Below are 17,813 nucleotides of genomic sequence, written 5' to 3'. Positions count from 1 at the left end.
CTTCCATCCCCAGTATCTCCCTCATAATTAGGCTGTTAAATGAATGCTTTGTACACGTTATGATGTATTTTCTTGCTAGCCAGTGTAACAACACCTGGTGATGATTTCAGGATACGGAAAGACCCCCAGACACACACAGCAGAATCTGAAAGGAGCCACCTGGTCGGCTGATGTGTCAGCCCCTGCTGCCCAGGGCCCTCAGTCCCTAAGGAGCTCCTTGACATCCTAGTGGGGATGGGTGCCCTACAGGGTGATGTGACGTTGTGTACCAAGCTGCTGGCTCACTCAAGAACAAGTGGAACTACAACCAGACAACTGTGCATAGCTCGTTATTTAATGCCTCTGACGGCCTGCTCTCCTCTGTAAAATTGCTTATTCTCACGCAATGTGAAATGTCTACTCCAGACTCTCCACCAGGTCTCGTGCTGACAGCCACAGCAATGTACTGTGCATCGGTGTAAATGCCTTGTAAATGGTGACTGGGAAACCAAGGTGTAGGTATTGACTTCCCATTGACTAACGCCCTGCACAACATGAGATCACACAGGATCAAATATTTACTCAGGATCCTGCTAAGGTTTCATAGCCCACCCTAGGACTGCTGGCTGCTATAGCTGTGAGGTATTGTACCTACATTTTAATTGGATTAAGCAAGCTTGGCTATGTGTCTACAAGCTGCAGTCATACTTTTGGCTTTTAGTCCAGATACACCTTTGGAGACCTGCACAGACATACTTCTATATGATGTACTTATAGATTTCCCTACAGGTGTGAAAAGGCTTAAATGCTTTGTACAGAAAAGAGCCAAAAGTGGAATAGGATGCCAACAGAGAAGATCTGAGCCAGAAGAAGTTGTATTTTTTGCACCTTGTACGTCTTTGAAGTACTGTGACTCCTTGACTTCATACGTCCCTTCCTCCCCCTCTCTCAGTGTCTGAAGAATTAAAGTGCACGGAAACTCTCTTTAAATATGCAGTGCTTTCTGCTTAGCCTTCACCTTTCCAGATGACATTTCTCAGAGCCGCACACATGGGTTTTATTTATTTTTTTAAAAATTCAATTCTGATTATTCTCTGCAAACTAATAGCCAGTATCTTTGTTCATTAACCAGACAATTGCTATTAACCAGAGGCAGACTTAAAAATCTATTATACAGCAAAATTTGCTTAACATATTGGTACATTAAACAACATATACTCTTACTCCACCACAGCTACCTTGCTACAAGTTTGTTGGATATTCATCTAGATGCCATGATTTGTTGGTGTGTTGGCTGGCTGGTTTCTTTCTTTTTCTTTTTTTCATTGTTTCTTTCCTTACTCAAATTCTTCTGCTCTCCCTTTCTCCCTCATCCTCTCTTTCTTACCCAAAGTACCAAAATGTTGCACAGGCAGAGGAAGACCGTATGTTAAAAAAACCAACTACCCTCAATAAAGCTCACATGGGGTGTCAGATCTCTCCAAGCAGACAGCCAGTCACTGTCCACGTGCTGATGGGCATCTCTCTGGCAACCATCCTTTCAGTACAATCTTCAGGGCAACCATCCTTTCAGTAGCATCTTCAGGGTAATCATCCTTTCAGTAGCATCTTCAGGGCAACCGTCCTTTCTGTAGCATCTTAAGGGCAAGCACTCTTTCAGCAGCATCTTTGGCTGTATTGGACAAGACTACCTGAACCCTTGCATTGCTGTATTCTTACAAGCCAGCTGGCCTGTGGTCCTGGGTGGCCACAACAGCATATGCATCATCTGTTGTCTCTGATTATCTTACAGGATGTACAGTGTGTACATCCTCTGTCTTCGCTATGCACAAAAGCCTGTCCTATGCGATCATTTCTGCACATGCAAGAACAGTTTCTGCTGATGCTTTAAATGATCTATGTGCAGTTTTGTCAGTTCAACAGCAGGAGTTGCCTGGGGAGTTGCTTGAGACTGACAGGTTCTCCTCTCAGGGCATTAATGAACGCATCTTAAGTATACAAATGGGGTATCTTAACTGGTGCATATCCAGCAGGAGCTACATGGGGAAATCTCCCGATCTGTCCACAATTCCCACTTGGAGAACTCCTCTAACTGTTGATAGCTGCTTTGTTGGGAAGCTGGCCATTGGTTCAGCCCATCACCTCATCTCACTGGAGAGTTCCTGGGCCAGCCTTGGCATGAATGACTCAGGGTGCTGGGTCAGCCCAGGGACCTGGCTATACAACACCTGTAACTATAGGGCAAGCTTGAATTTCATCCTAGTATCATTGTTATAATTTGAATTCCATAGATCTCATCACATACCTACCATACTGGAGGTTACTTCCTGTTTATGGATCCAGAAATTGTCAAATCATTAATATTAATAATAGCAGTGCCAAATTACTTAAAATTCAGGCTACATCACTACGTACTATGTGCAGATGCATTCTGTTTATTTACTTTCTTGATTAATAGAAACTAGCTCAGAGGTACAGATGCTTTTGATGCCTCTTAGATAATCTAGCATAATTTTAAACACAAAAATATTTTCTGCAAATTTTAGCATGTGAATGAGGTTTTTAAGGAGCAAGGAACCAGCCAAAATTGCAATGGCAAGAGAATAGTAGCTCTGAATGAAAAATAAATGTATACTTGCTAGCTGGACTCTCTCTTGAGGGTTCTTGTTTATTCAGCATATGCCATCATCTAGAAGTCACATCTTTTGCTTTCAAGGTGTGCAATATCCCCCTCCTCAGGCAATGATGATAGATATGAAGGAATTGTCAAGGGTTTTCTCTGCAAAGATCAATTAATAATTTGCAATTTAAAGAAAAAGAAAAAGAATTGGCATCACGGTTATGCTGAGTTGCAAAGCATTGTTGGCAGTGATTAGTGAGTGATAATGTAGCAGTGTTTAACGCTCCAGAAACTCACTGTTTGTTTTCACTGATAATCCGTTGCTCCTTTTGGATCTTTTAGCATAGCAGCATAAGCACTGTTTTATACTGCCAGAATTTTCTCTTCTGTTCTTTAACATGTCATAGTTATAGTTGAAAAAGTCAAGAGAGGACATGGCTATTGAAGGTAATGAAAGCATTGGCAATACCTTTGGAAATGTTGTAAAGATAAAAACTTAACACTGTGTCATTCCTGATCAGAAAGCTGGGTGATAACCCAACAAGGTAGACACATCTCAGTAGGTCTATAGGTGCAATGAGTTCACTCAAAGGTAATTTTTGCTGCTTTACTTCACTTACTTTACTTCACAAGGAATTCTTCCCTTTCAAAAGGTAGGATATTCTGTGTTTCCAGGCAGCAGAACGTACCTTTGAGAACCCAGGCTGCCCATATTGCGCAACATCCTCTTCAGTTCTCATGAAAATAAAAAGGCAGGGAAGCATTAAGAAAAAGCTGTGAACTTTACAGTAAAGAAGAGAATTAGACTGTGGGGAGAAGGCTGTGTCCCTAATCTTCACTTCAGCAGTGATGTCAGTGAAACACTAAGAGGATGACGGGGTAGCTGTGATGCTATGTACACATCAGAGATGCCTCATACTGTCCATAAGGATCATTGATTCCTGCACATAAAACTACGCTTCTGCAGCATGCCAGCTCATGGGGTACTTATCCTAAAAGAGAGGAAAAGGATTCAAAGAATTTTCCTATAGCAAGGCCTTACTGCTATAGATAGCCTGTAAATAAATAACCCTATGTATTTAGGGTTCTTTCACCTGCAAGTTCAGCAAATTCAGTTCTTGCACTGAAATACTGAAGTATAGTGAATATGTGACTACTAATCAATTAAAAACCACGTTAAATATAGTCACAGTCTGGGTCTTGAATATGATATAGTAGTGAAAAACAGAGAGTGAGAAGTGTAACCCATCTCCTCTCCTCATACTCTTTTCTTAGAGGATAACTCAGTCCTGTTTCTTTGGTTTAATGTTGTGAAGAACTAAGATAATACTTTGCACGAAAACCCAGTACCCTCCTTTAACTTGTCACTGTGGAAGGATTTAATCCCTAATTAATGGCCATCATTGCCTTAAACATTCTTTCCTTATCAGAGATGTGGTACAGAAGGTAAAACCCCATAAACAGAAAGGGACATAGCTGTTACAACCAGGCAATGTCAGAGATTTTCCACTGAAGTCATATAGCAGTAAGTAAGGACAGGGATGGAAATAAATGGAAGGAAAGATGTCTTTCTGTGTCTTAAAAGCAATCTTAGAAAGAACTTAATATCATTTGGCTTTTATATATATATGATCACAAACAATATTTTGGATTTGTTAAAAACATTTTGTTGAGATACAGACCATATATTCCATTTTGATGTGCCTTGTCTCTAATTGAATTTGAAAAGCACTAGTGTGTGTATTTAAAATACTTCCCCTGAACCCTTTTTGGCTGCTCTGTTGTTTATTCATTTTTCAGTGTGTGAACATCTGTTGAAGGATGTCTAATAAGATGAGTGGAGGTAGTTGAGAGTGAAATGTATCTACTGGTTATAAAGGTCCAGTTTCCTTTCATAGCTTTCAAGCAGAAGGGGCTGCAGAAACATATCGCTGCCACACTGAATGTTAGAGCTCAGTCGGCCTCCCAGGTTTCCATGGAAAGCCAAGAGAAAAGCTGGCATGTGAGAATGAGATTCACAGAAGACAAAGCAGAAATTTCTGTGTTGGAGATAAGGGATGCAGACCAGCACTTTCTCATGAAGGAGTAGAAGACAAAACATTCAGGGCTGCATAATATTGATGAGACAACTGATAAAGGACACTAGAAAAAGTTAATAATGCAGAGAATGTCTTGCAGAGATCTAAAATTAGATGAGATGAACAGATACGGCTTATGTACAAAGAAGTTACAGAACAGTCAAAAGACTTGTAGAGGACATTATTTAACTATTCACAGATTTGTACAGGTCTTTGAAGTGCACTAGGTGTACAATCTGAATGCAGGATGATTAACATTAAGACCTTCTGATTCTGCAGGTCACTGACGCAAAGAAAATGTTCCTTGTGAGTTGGTAGAACTCTGAGGTTCTGATTGTCTCATAGCATCATTGCACCGAGCTAACAGGTGCAGCATCTGTCAAGTGAAACCTTTCTTCATTATCTGTGTTTCTGATTTTTTAAAAAACTTTAATATTGTTTACAGGTAATACGCACTCAGTGCCTGCATGTTTGTTTGCTTGTTTGCTTCAGTAAAGAGAAGTTGAGGGAGGGGGGTTGTCAGAATTTTTTTTTTTTAAATAACCTAAAGTTTGCCAGAAATTGTTCTCATTCCTGAAGAAATCTGTTCAACAGGGAAGGGAGTGAAGCTGACGTTAGTCAAGGCTGATAAAGCCAAAGCTGTCTGAGGATAGGCACCCCAAAATTACATGAATTTAATAAAAAAATATATTTTTTTTGTAAAAGACACCCCATGCAAGAAGAAGGTATCATATGCCCCATAGTCATTAGAATACGTATTTATCTAAAGGAGATACAATTTCAGGAGGCAAAAATGTAAGACTTATCGAAGTGCTAATTTGCATGTTTATCAGAAATTTTGTTTTCTGTAAAAAATGCTTATATGTGGCTGCTTGTTGATGTGTTGGACAGCAGTAGTCATTGGCTTGAGAATATACCGTTTTCTCAGGAAAGACAGAAAATTTCCCTCATTTGACAGCTTCTTCTAATGGATAGAAAAAAATGATATATCATTCTCTTGATATAGAAGTGAAGACTGCAGTGTTTAAAGGAACGAGGTATGCAGGTAAATAAATTACCTTTATCCCTGTCACATAAAAAAACCTGCATTTTGAAGGGTTAATATCAACAAAGAGCAAGCTGACTAGTAAATTACTATGCACTTAATTCATATGGTGTTTTTCTTTTGCAGTAGTCAGTTGAGTTATTATAAGAAATACTCATTTTGTGTGAGACATCAAATGAGTATATCACAAACAAGATGTGACATTCCAAGTCTTACAAGGTTTATGCCTTGTCTTTTTTTTTTTTTTTAGAAAAACAACTAAAAATCCCTTCGTCAACTCTCCCTCTTTAAAATGTGGAAAATGTACTTTTCTATGTTCCTTTTTTTTAAGTATTATTTTTCTATTATTTTTTCATTACCAACCTCAGCTCAGTACAAGAGAAGTAAGGCACTTCATTACTTAAAGATGTGAGTTTAAACCCCACTTAGATGAGAAGTGATGGCATAGAGTTACTGACCTCATTCAGCAGCGACTGATGTCATCAGGGACAGAGCATGTGCAGTTCATTGAAGGTCTCAACGTGCTTTAGCGAACAGTTCCTATTTCCAAACACAAAGCTAGCCTGTATCTGCAGACTGAATGGTTGTAAGAAACAAACTGTCAAATGGCCACGCCATCCTTCCTGGAGACAGTCTGAACAGCTGCTCTGTGATACCCCTTCTGAGAATAAACCATAAGCTTCTGTCTCTGCCATTGCCAGCTTAGGATCTTTTCCAAGCAATGAGTCAAAAGTTAATTTGAAGTTTAACAACAGGGGAACTACAATTCCGTCACTTATTTTGTGTAATTTATATGAATATTATAATGTTTTTAAGGAATTGTACACCAAAACTAGATACTGTGTTTGTCTTTGAGAAAGGAAGGAGAATTCAGAGTATATTACAAAGACATACATGATTGCAAGTATTGCTTGTTTTGGACGAATGGCATTTTACAACTTACTGTTCCACAGATTCTTCCCCATTCATGGCAGATACTCATGCAGGACTGTATCAGTTGATTCCTTGGTGCAGGAGAGTCATCTGGGTGAGATATTCCTTTGGTTTTCCTTCAAGAGAAATTATTTAGTGTACAGAGGCTTTGCTGGGTGGCTGTTAACCACAGGTAGTATCATCACTCTACAGATTCCTCAAAATGTTCCCCATAATGTGTGCACTCCCCGTGGTGTCTCCTGTCCCAAAGGAAGCGGTAGAGTGGAGTAGCTTCTATTTAACCATCACCAACACACATTTGCACAAACACCAGACAGATTTGCTCTGCTCTAAGAAAATTATTGAGGAGTTTAAAAAGTTGATTACATGAGCACTTGTCTGCAGTTTGAATGACTCTATGATAGCAGGGCATTATGCCAAGTCTGTAACACAAGATCAGCACACAGAATTGTAATAGAGAGAATTTACATGCTAGATCCTCAGGCCTTTACTTGGTGTTTTCATAACAAAATATAGATAGCCTCAAAAGCTGGAGATCCTATTCCAAAACAGCTAAATAAAACCAAATTATTTGGAGTTTTGGTCCAAGATGTTAAGATAACATCTTGCTAACAAAGCTCATTCCGTTTACCTAGGACTGAACTATCATTTGCTAATAATAGTTGCTAAGACATCGCTAATATGCCAGATTCATAACATACCAACTAAGCTGTGATATTCCAGCAAAGCATCTTTTATGTTTTCCTCTGATGGCAGGGCTGCCTGACACTATGTAGGAAACATGAATAAAATCTCTTTCTATTCTCTTTCATTGAGAAGATCATTAATAAAATGCTTGAGCTAAAAACAACTACTGTAGCACTAAAAATACCGCAGGGATTGATTTTTTTACAGTGAAGCCATGAATGATCGACAGACACATTGGCTGAACAGACAAAAGTTTATTTTTATGGTGGATTAATCCTCATAAGAATCTGTAAAGTTTTGTGAAACTGGACTGAAATTAGGGTATTGCAGTAAATGGAAAGGGACTTTAGACTTCAACTATTTTCTTACATTAAATTTTAGCCTGGAATTGGGATGTAAAGGTCTGATGTCTGGGCAACTAGATGAGTAAAGAATTGGTCAGATGATTGGGTTTTGATGACAGTGGTTAATGGGGTGTGCTTTTCCTAGAGGCAGGTAACAAATACCGCAGAAGGCCCTGTCATGGGACCATTTAATAACTTTATCAGTGACACAGAGGAGATGATGGAGTACACTCAGATGGCATCAAATTGGGGGAATACACTTGAAGGCAGGGCTGCCATTCAGAGTGACCAGGACAGGCTGGAGGAATGGGCCAACAGAACCATTGTGAAGTTGAACAGGATTAAGTACAAATCTTGTACCTGGAGACAAAGAGCCCTGTGCACTGATGGAAGCTGGGGAGAGACTGGCTGGGGAGCAGGTCGGCAGAAGAGGCCCTTGGGGGAGGTCTCTGTAGACCACCATCATGTGCCTTGGCAGTAAAGGTGGCCAAGAGCATCCCGGGCCATGTTACCAGCACCATGCCAGTAGATCAAGGGAAGTGACCATCCCCTTCTACTCAACATGTGCCAGGCTGTGTCTAGATACTGTGTTTGGTGTTGCCCCCAGCCCACCTCCAACACAGGAAAGACATGGACAAATGGGAGGCAGCACAGCAGAGGGCCAGGGGGGTGGCTGGGGGCTGCAGCACCTGCCCTGAGAGCAGAAATTGGGGGACAGGGCTTGTTCAGCCTGAAGAGGAGACAGTTTCTGGGGGGACATAACAGCAGCCATCCCATACCGACGAGGAGCTTATCAAGAGGGCGCAAGGCTCTTCACAGCAGGATGCTGAGGCAATGGGCATCAGTTAAAACAGGATAAGTTAATACTAGTTGTAAAGAAAAACTTCTTCCCCGCTGCACTTACCTATAACTATTGAGATGTGTAAATCTAACATATGTTGTGACTTGCTTAAAAGTCCTTCATTTTAGGATGGGAAAGGGAGTGTACGTGATCAGATACTCAGTAAATAAAGTTGTGTGGGCAAGAACATTGCAACAAAGGGAGAGAAGATTCAGAACAGATGGGGAAGGGTCCAGATCATGTTTTGACTGATGCAGTCCTGACAACAAGACCAAGACTGAATGGTCTTTCTGGTTTTTGCTAAAGTCTTGAGGTGCTCCGGAGTATAAGTTTACAGTGAGTAAACTCACTAAGTCTGCATTTCTGTGTGCATTTAAGAAAAGTGTCACCATTGGCATATCTTACCTTAGGATACTACCAGCACTCTGCATAGATAGCATGAACTGCTGGCCAGTAGGTAATAGGATGGAGCGGTGTTTCTATTTCCTCTAAACCCTTTCCTCCAGTCTTCCAGCTTCATAAAAGGAATTTATGATAGATATAGCCTTTGTGCTCCCCAAATACCAGCACCATGGTTACTGGAGAAGTAATGCTAAATAAAGGAAAGGAATGCATTCCTTCCTTCCTTCATAGCTTGACTGTGTGTTAGACGAGTCTTTAGCAGGTGTAGTAATGATCACTGTTCATTGAAGAGAGCAAAGTTTTCCCAAATTTATTAAAGATAAGAACAGTCTTACTAGGTCAGACATAAAATTTGTTTAGCCCTTTGTTGTGGCCTTGACAGGAGGTATTTGAGAATTTAAGGCCAGGGTAAACATGGTGCAATATTCTCACAGCTTCCAAGAGTCTGTGGTCCAGCCACTTTGTGAAGCAGTGACTGCTGCTTTGCATTTAATAGGGAGCTACTCTTTTCCTAAAGGCTTTTGTTTAAGCATTATACTATAACTAGCATATACATCTTACATATTGTAGAATATTGTATACAATTTCATTTACATTAAATCTGTTGCTGTTTCTCAAATACCAAAGCTGATATACATTCAAAACTAACTTCTTAAACAATGGAGTTTAGTTGTCAGTCAGTGACATTTATTGAGCCACTGTTGTCTATCAGTAAACACCACGAATCTCAGTGCCTACAGGATTTTTATAGATTTAAAGCTACAGTCTGCCATAGCTGACACCATTGATTCTGATGTGACAGATCATCCAAGAAGAAGAGACCCGTGTCTTGTTTTCAAGTAGATATGACAAGTGCTCCAAGATGCTAATTCATAAACCACTTAATGATCCTTCAGGATGATAACCAGTGTGCAAATCAGCATGAAGCAGATTTGCAGCTGATATAAAGAAATGCTGTGCTATTAAAACAACTGGAATATATCTGAATTTCATCAGCTCAGGATTTGGCTTCATGTATATTTTATGCTTTAATTGCCAATGACCAAGAAATGCAGTAACTGAGTAGGCTTAATCATGTTTCTAGGAAACAACTTCATTTAAGCTAATTTCATTAGAAAGCACCAAAACAATTCTCCTGAGCACAAGCTTGAAAATGTTAGAACTGTCTAGGCAACCAAGCTCTGATATGGATCATCATGTTATGTATTCCAGAGAATTGCAGAAGAATAATAATGTAAATAAAAATCTAGCCTGGATTTCATTATACACATTACTTTTCCTTCTGATTTCCAAGTACCTGATCTAACTTTGTTTTGTTTGCTTTGTCATGCTTCCTTTCATCTGTTCTCCAAACTTCACAGTATTATGATATTGAAGTAAATAGCTTGCATGCAACTTCTAAGTCTGAACTCTCCAAAGAGAATTTGTGGTGGTTTTTTGCTGTGGCTGACATTGCTGTTTCATATAGACAATGGAAGGTGGTGTAAAATTGTTCCGGCAGATAAGGGCCTACCAGCACCCTAGCATATGTCTGGTCTAGATAAGGCTGGAGGAGAAATGGGGAGATAACGTCAGTAAATGAGCACAGGAGGAAGGTGTTTTCTCTCTGTTCACAGCCAAATCGAGTCCAAAGACTTTGCATTATCTGGTGTGATTGATAAGTTCTTATTGCTGTAGTGTAGTATTTTGGCACATTGCAAAATCTTCCATGCCTGATGTCTCATTTTCATTCTTTATCCTCATGCATTTATCCAGTTGCTACCATTGGACCTTGCCCAGAAAAGGTCACCCTTGTGCTTGCTGGCTATGAGTCAACCTTCTGGTTTTGAAATTGGTTTTTGAAAGCGATGTTAGAAAGTGATGAAAACTGTATTTGGACTTGCAGGTTTTTCCTCCCTCAGTGGTATGTCTGTGCATGGGCTCATGGATCTGAAACACAACACTTATTATCTATGTGGTTTCAACATACCTTCCATTTCAAACTACTCCAAGATATGTGTTGTAGTTCTCATCTGCATTTTGCAGTTTAAGCCCATTTCAGTTTTCCCCATTTTACTTCTGTATAGTTTCAGCTTCAAAGCACATAATATCCAAAGGTGTTTTCACAGAAATAAATCATGATTTTCAAATGCCAACTTGAAGGGTATGCTCTTATGCTCTTAGAAATCCAAATCAGTAGTGGTTTTTTTCATATCTATCTTAAAAATTCAGTCACCTAAGTCTATTAAAAATTCATCTAACTCTATTTCTGTGACAAGAGTCAAATTGCTGATGCTTGTTACTTACACTTTCCTATGCCAATTTGCACAAACTCATGTGTGATTATTGAAAATTCGTTGTACATTCTAATTGCTTCCTTCCTTTCTTTGCTCATCTAATTAGATAGGCAAATTGTTTCATACTTTGAAAAATTAGCCCAGAGGAAATATTTGTTTGAATTAGCACATGAACAATGTTTGCACAGAGCTTCTGGGTCACATGTATGCATTCTGCCCACGCTGAAGTGTTGCTACTGTATGGGACTTATCTAATAATTCAACAATATTAGTCCGTGCGTTTGGTCCTGGAATACTATTTACTTTTATAAGAGAAAAATCCCTGAAAACTTAATTTTCACCTCTTTTTTGAAGGCAAGACCACCAACACCGGCAAAAGCCTGGTGTACCTGGAATTACTGTTTGTCTCTGCTCTTTTCTTCTTCTTTTTTTTTTTTTTTTTTTTAACCTGTACCTTATGTGAGGGGTTATTGACAGTTTTTTTGAAAGACAAGTCTAATCATTGCATAGATGCTGAACTAGTTCCAGGAAATCTAGGCTGTTTGTACTCTAAAGGCTGTAGTGGAGCTACTCCACAAAGTAGTAGAAAGATAAGATTTTGTGAGCTTCCCTGTGACCAAAGCAACAGAAACAGATTGGCAGCAATCTGATCCTCATTATCTCCATAATGGACAAAAAAGACCAAACTGTAATTGCAGAGCTCAGGTTATGGTCAGCCTATTCCAGTAAAATAAATTACAGTCTTGCTGCTGTGTTGCTACTGGAACACAAGAAAATACACAAGGGGATACAATTTCATAGTGGTCTAAGATACACTGAGCTGCACAAGTTCAAAATAAGTAAGTGTAATTGGACACAAAGTATGTAATGGTGGCATTAAGGAAAAAGGAATGATGAATTTTTAAAATACTTTTGCACTGATGCTTGCTGGGTCACCAGTGACAGAATTTTTGTCAAGTTGTTGGTCACTACTCAAATATACATTATTTTTTAAAATATATATATATATATTTATATACAGTGAATATGTATCACTGAAGCGGTTTGTGATGTCTGGAAGGATATGAAAAGACAAATGAAATGTCCTTTTGAAAGTCACAAAGTAGAATAATTGCCCAAAAGCAAAAAAAAGAGCTATTAACCAATCAATTTTATTAATATTTTTCTCCCAAGTATGGATTTCTCTCAAAAGTAGCTCTTCATTTATTAGTCACTTGAAATCTACATTAGAATAGAATAGAATAGAATAGAACAGAATAGAATATTTCAGTTGGAAGGGACCTACAACAGTCATCTAGTCCAACTCCCTGACGAGAGCAGTTCAGGGCTGACCAAAAGTGAAAGCACGTTATTAAGGGTGCTGTTCAGATGCCTCTTAAATACTGACTGGGACATCGACCACCTCTCTAGGAAGCCTGTTCCAGTGTTTGACCACCCTCTCAGTAAAGAAATGCTTCCCAACATCCAGTCTGAACCTCCAAAGCTGGTGTGGCTTTGAACCTTTCTCACGCATCCTATCACTGGATCCTGGGGAGAAAAGCTCAGCACCTCCCTCTCTGGCTTCACCTCCTCATGAAGCTGTGGAGACCAATGGGGTCACCTCTCAGCTTCCTTTTCTCCAAACTTGACAAACCCAATGTCTTCAGCTGCTCCTCATAGGACATTCCTTCCAGCCCTTCCACCAGCTTTGTTGCCTTCCTCTGGATGCATTCAAGGACCTTTACATCCTTCCTAAATGATGGGGCCTGGAACTGCACACAGTGCTCAAGGTGAGGCTGCACAAATGCTGAAAGCAGTGGGATAGTCACCCCTGTTGACTGGCTGGTGATGCTGTTTGCTGCACCCCAGGATGCAGGTTGCCCTTTGGCTGCTGGGCATGCTGCTGGCTCCGATTGAACCTGCTGTTGGCCAGCACCTCCAGATCCTGTTCTACAGGGCTGCTCTCCACCCACTCATCTCCCAGTTTATACTTGTGCCCGGCATTACTCTGTCCTAGGTACAGGATCTGACATTTGGACTAGTTCCATTGAATCCCATTAATCATTGCCCAATGTTCCATTCTATTTAGATCCCTCTACAAGGCCTCTTGCCCCTCAAGGGAGTTAAACAGCAGCTCCCATTTTGGTACCATCAGCAAACTTGCTAACGGTGCCTTCAACTCCTGCATCCAGTTTGTTAACTCTTGAACAGAACTGGCCCTAGAATTGAACCCTGAGGAACACCACTGGTGACCAGTCACCAGCCAGATGTAGCTTCACTCACTTTGAGCTCTGCCTCTCACCCAGCGCACCATGAACTCACCCATCCCACACTTGGCCAGAAGGATGCTGTGAGAGACATCTGAAAATCTAAAATTGAAAGATTAATGTCTGGTTATATCAAAATAGTCTGAGAGATGGGAATTAAGACTCAAAAATTAAAAAAAAAAAATCCAAAAACAAAGGGAAAAGAGATCTGAGAAAGCATATGGTTGATGATAATTTATAAACTGTCTGCATTTGAGGTGATAAATTGGGCAATGTCATTGCAAACAGAAGTAGTAAACTGTAGAGGAGCGAAGACAGTGGGTTGATCAGCACTGATAACACACAGCTGTGGCCTTGCCTCAGCGGCAGTGGGTTGATTGACATGGACGATGTGCAGCTGTAGCTCCTTCCTGCTAAGTGGTTAAATAGCCCTGAGGAGTGTGGGAGAGGGGGTTGGGTGGAGGAGCAGCAGTGTGGTCTGGCCTCTGGAGGAAGGAGATACAGTGCAGACAGTGGAATCTGGCCAATGGTAAAGCCTTGTTGCAGCCTACTGGTTTGTTTGTGCTGCAACAATTGGTGCCCTGTGTGAGGCCCTTCAGATTATGAGACTGAGTGTAATGAGCGGCAATAGCAGTGATGGCTGTGCTGGGGCATGTTTGAAGTTTTGAATAGTGATGGTGGTGCCCAGTGTAGTGGGGACAGCCTGCGATCCAGATCGTGTTGAGATAGGTGGGAAGAGCCTGGGAATCTGGATCAGATGCCAGTAAAGGTGAGCTGTTGGGATCAAAGAGAAGGAAGCTTAATTGCTGTGGAGTTAAGAGACAGGGTAATGGGTGATAGTGGCAGAGTACATGGCCAGATGTGGCAGCAGCCTGCAGCGGTGGTGGGTTCAGAGCGGGTCTGGCCTGAAGTGGTGAAGGCTGTGTTGGGGGAAGGTGTGGGAGCAGTGTGGTGCTGCAGGTGGCTCCTGCCATTGCTGCTGCTGCTCAGCCTGGTGGCATTCTTTCCCATGTTTATGTGCTTGTTGAAGGTGTCCCCACTTGTAGAAGAAATGGGCAACCACAAGGATGTTAAGAAGTTTTTCAGGACACAGAATGATGTGTTAGCGCTGTGTTCTAGATCTGCTGCTGCTGAAATCTCACTCGGGTTACTATCCAGTGTGACCCAAGAGGTGAAAGGACAAGGCACTCTTAAGTTCATCAGAACACCCCTCTGAAGAAAGCAAAATCCCAGCTGCTAAGAAAGCAGATAAGAAGAAAGGTGATCAACCTGTAGAAGCTGAAAAGGCCAAGATAAAAATGAAGAAGGAATTTGAGGACAAGTTGTCCAAACTGTATTTAAAGTTTATTTGTAAAAAGTTTGTGATGGTTGGTAAAAACATGAGGTATGAAATAAAGAAAAAAGGGGGAATTGTACAGGCATGAATCTGGCTTAATTAACATTGATAATATACAGCTGTGGGCTGGCTTCAGGGGTGGGGAGGCTGGCTGATGTGGATAAGGTGCAGGTGTGGCTGGTTAAGTGGTTGGGCAGCCAAGGAAGAAGCAGAGAGAAGAGAGAACATGTGCCCTGAGTGAGGAGAAGGCAGCAGAGGGACTGGTATGAAGAGCATGATGGTATGAGATGGTAAAAGACCTTGTTGCAGCTTGATAGTTGGAGAGTGCTGTGACAGTAAACTCATTATTTTCAATAGATATAGTATAAGCAAATTTGAAATCCCATGTTCACATGAGAAAATAGAGCAGCATGCAAGCAATATTTCTTTGTCAGCCAGAACGGAGCACTTAAAGTTCACTGGGCAGAAAGTAGCTCATTCATTCTGACTGCCAGGAATGGTATGTTTGGTAACTTAAGCTAACTTTTTTCTTCTAGTAACATTTTTGCGACATAGTAATAATGGGGTACTGTTTTCTAATTTAGTACAAGCAGCTGAAATTAAATTAAATACCCTCTGACTTGTTCAGCAAAACCATGTATGAACACACACAGGTAGACCCCTCCTTGCAGCTGTCCCTTAGCAAGCATGCTCCTACTTAGTACATAATGTCAGTCATGTGTTTGACTCTAAGACCTGCAAATATAAAATCACTAGCCTCTTCAAAGTGTCTAGGAATAAAAATCTGTCTATATAGGCATAGGAAATAATTGGGTTTATTAGCAGTAATATGGCCGGACACCGTAGGTTTTCAAAATTGGAACCAATCTAGGCCATGATAGTCAAAGTTATCTAGCGTGGTTGTCCATAGAATGGCCTCTGAGATCAAGTGTCTTGTGTGCTCATTTATATGGCAAGCCACCTCTCTGCCATTCTGTTACAATTAAGCTGTCAGAGGTAGAGACACTAGTGTAGCGTATCATGCAAAAACTCCAGCCCTTTGGAATTACTCCCCTACGTGATGGAAAGCATCCAGTCCTACTGATGTGTTCAAAAGCCCGTGTGTCGATCGTGTGAGTTAAGAATTAGTTGCTGTGTTCATTTGTTGCATTGTATAAGAATAGTTGTTTACTGGATTTACTGAACTTAGTAATTCCCAGTTGCGAGCCTCAGATCTGTAACATGTTAATGAGTCTTTCCATAGTGTTTGATCAGAAGTCCTTTGATAAATGTGTAGAGCAGCCCATATGAATTTGAGTCCTAGTGGACTGTTTACATGCTTTCATAGGTGTATGCATTTGCTTTATGCAACAAGGTGTTGGTTTTTTTAAAAGACTGTATTTTTCAACGATTGTAAAGGACATTTAGACCTATCCATAGAATGGGGAGTTTACTTTCTCTATCAAGTCATTATTTACCAGTACTAAATTACAAGTTTTCATGAAAATAAGGTAAATAATTTCAAATAACTATGCAGTTTGTTCCAATTACACTGAAAAATTATTCTCCTCAATAAAAATAATCTTAGAATTACCCATAGCACAGCCCCAGAGTGACAATATAGCTGTTGTTTAAAACACAGCATCCTTTCTGTATGTCAAACAATTTGTGTTCGAAACAAGCCAAGCAGCAACATGTTTAGTTAATCAATTATCATCCATACCAAGTTTATAATTAAAGGGATATTAACTACCCTGATGGATATATCTTGTAGCAGAAATTTAATTATATTCCCCATGCCTGTAATTAGCTTGAGTATTTAGATGGTATTGTTTTATGTTTATTATGTGGGTCCCTTTATGTGTTGTTTAGAGGGCCCTTCTCTAGCTGAAATATTTATACCTTCCCAATTCTTAATTGGCTGTTAAAAGAGAGACAACTGTTCACCTGTTATGTCCAAAGAAAGGCTTAAAAAGTCTTCCATTCTTTTGCATTACATTTGCATTACTTTACGTTCCCAGATGTAAAGTCTTACAAGAAGCTGACTTTTTTAAAGATGTTCTCAGGTCTCCTAATTACAAAAAAGAAGACAAACACAGAGAGAGGGGGCAAACTGGCTACAATTTTTAGCAAAAAATTCAGGGAACTCACTAGCAAATTTCATGCTATAAGCTGAAGATTCACAACTACTGAAGATACTTAGATGTGCCTACACGTGTTTCATAGTGGGTTTTTTACTGGCCAGTTTGCACTGGACAAAAAAACCAAAGTAAACTCGAGAGGACATTCTTGCCATATCAAATCTTTTACAGTTGTAACTTACAGATGTATTGTGCATGTTGTCATAAAGTTGAGTTTGCATATTCCCTAAAACTCTTACCTGTTTTGAATGTATCAAGACTAAATATCAGCAATATCAGCACACAAGTTAAAATAATAACAATAAAATACAGGCACTGAAATGGGTTTATATGACAGGTCTGAACTTTATCTCAAACTTGTATATAACTATAATCCAGTTCAACATATGTGTACAAAACTCCTGCCTGCACTCCCAGTAGTGCCGTACCAAAATCGGTTTCTTCTGTTACATACTGTGGTGAATAAACAGTACAAGATCTGGTCTGCAAAGAATCCTGATCATCCGTTGTGAAAACTCAAGGTCTGTCACACCATTTATCATATAGTAGCCCTCAACCGGATCGTGGCGTATCCCTACAACACCCTGAAACTCATCCTTGGCCATCAGCCCATGCTGATACCATTCACTAAGAGTTCTGTATGCTGATAGCACATCACCAGTGGTCATCCCATCACTGATCCCCACCCAAACTGTGTTACATTGCATCACAAAAAGTAGATCTCATGGAAGTATGCCATCTCCCCAGTCTGGTCTGTACCCATCATCTGTCTTAGGGGGATACAGCATTTAGTCCTTTGGTCTAGGCCTCCAGTGGTGGGATGAGATGTTTCCATGTTAATCCCTGCTAAACCCCTTAAGTCATGAGTCTACCAAGGTGGCCTTCCTTGCCTTTATATTGCACTGT

The 17,813-nt window shown here is 40.3% G+C and overlaps 1 protein-coding gene across 9 annotated transcripts in view; it reads left to right on the top strand.

Annotated features, from left to right (window-relative positions):
* Window positions 1–17,813, top strand: part of PCLO (piccolo presynaptic cytomatrix protein) — a 385,852-nt gene that overhangs the window by 232,663 nt on the left and 135,376 nt on the right. The window lies entirely within an intron of this gene.

This window comes from Falco punctatus (genome assembly GCF_963210335.1).
Source record: "Falco punctatus genome assembly, chromosome: 6".
NCBI lineage: Eukaryota > Metazoa > Chordata > Aves > Falconiformes > Falconidae > Falco > Falco punctatus.
The sequence above is the reverse complement of the archived record's forward strand: the minus strand, read 5'-3'. Positions and strand labels throughout refer to the sequence as shown.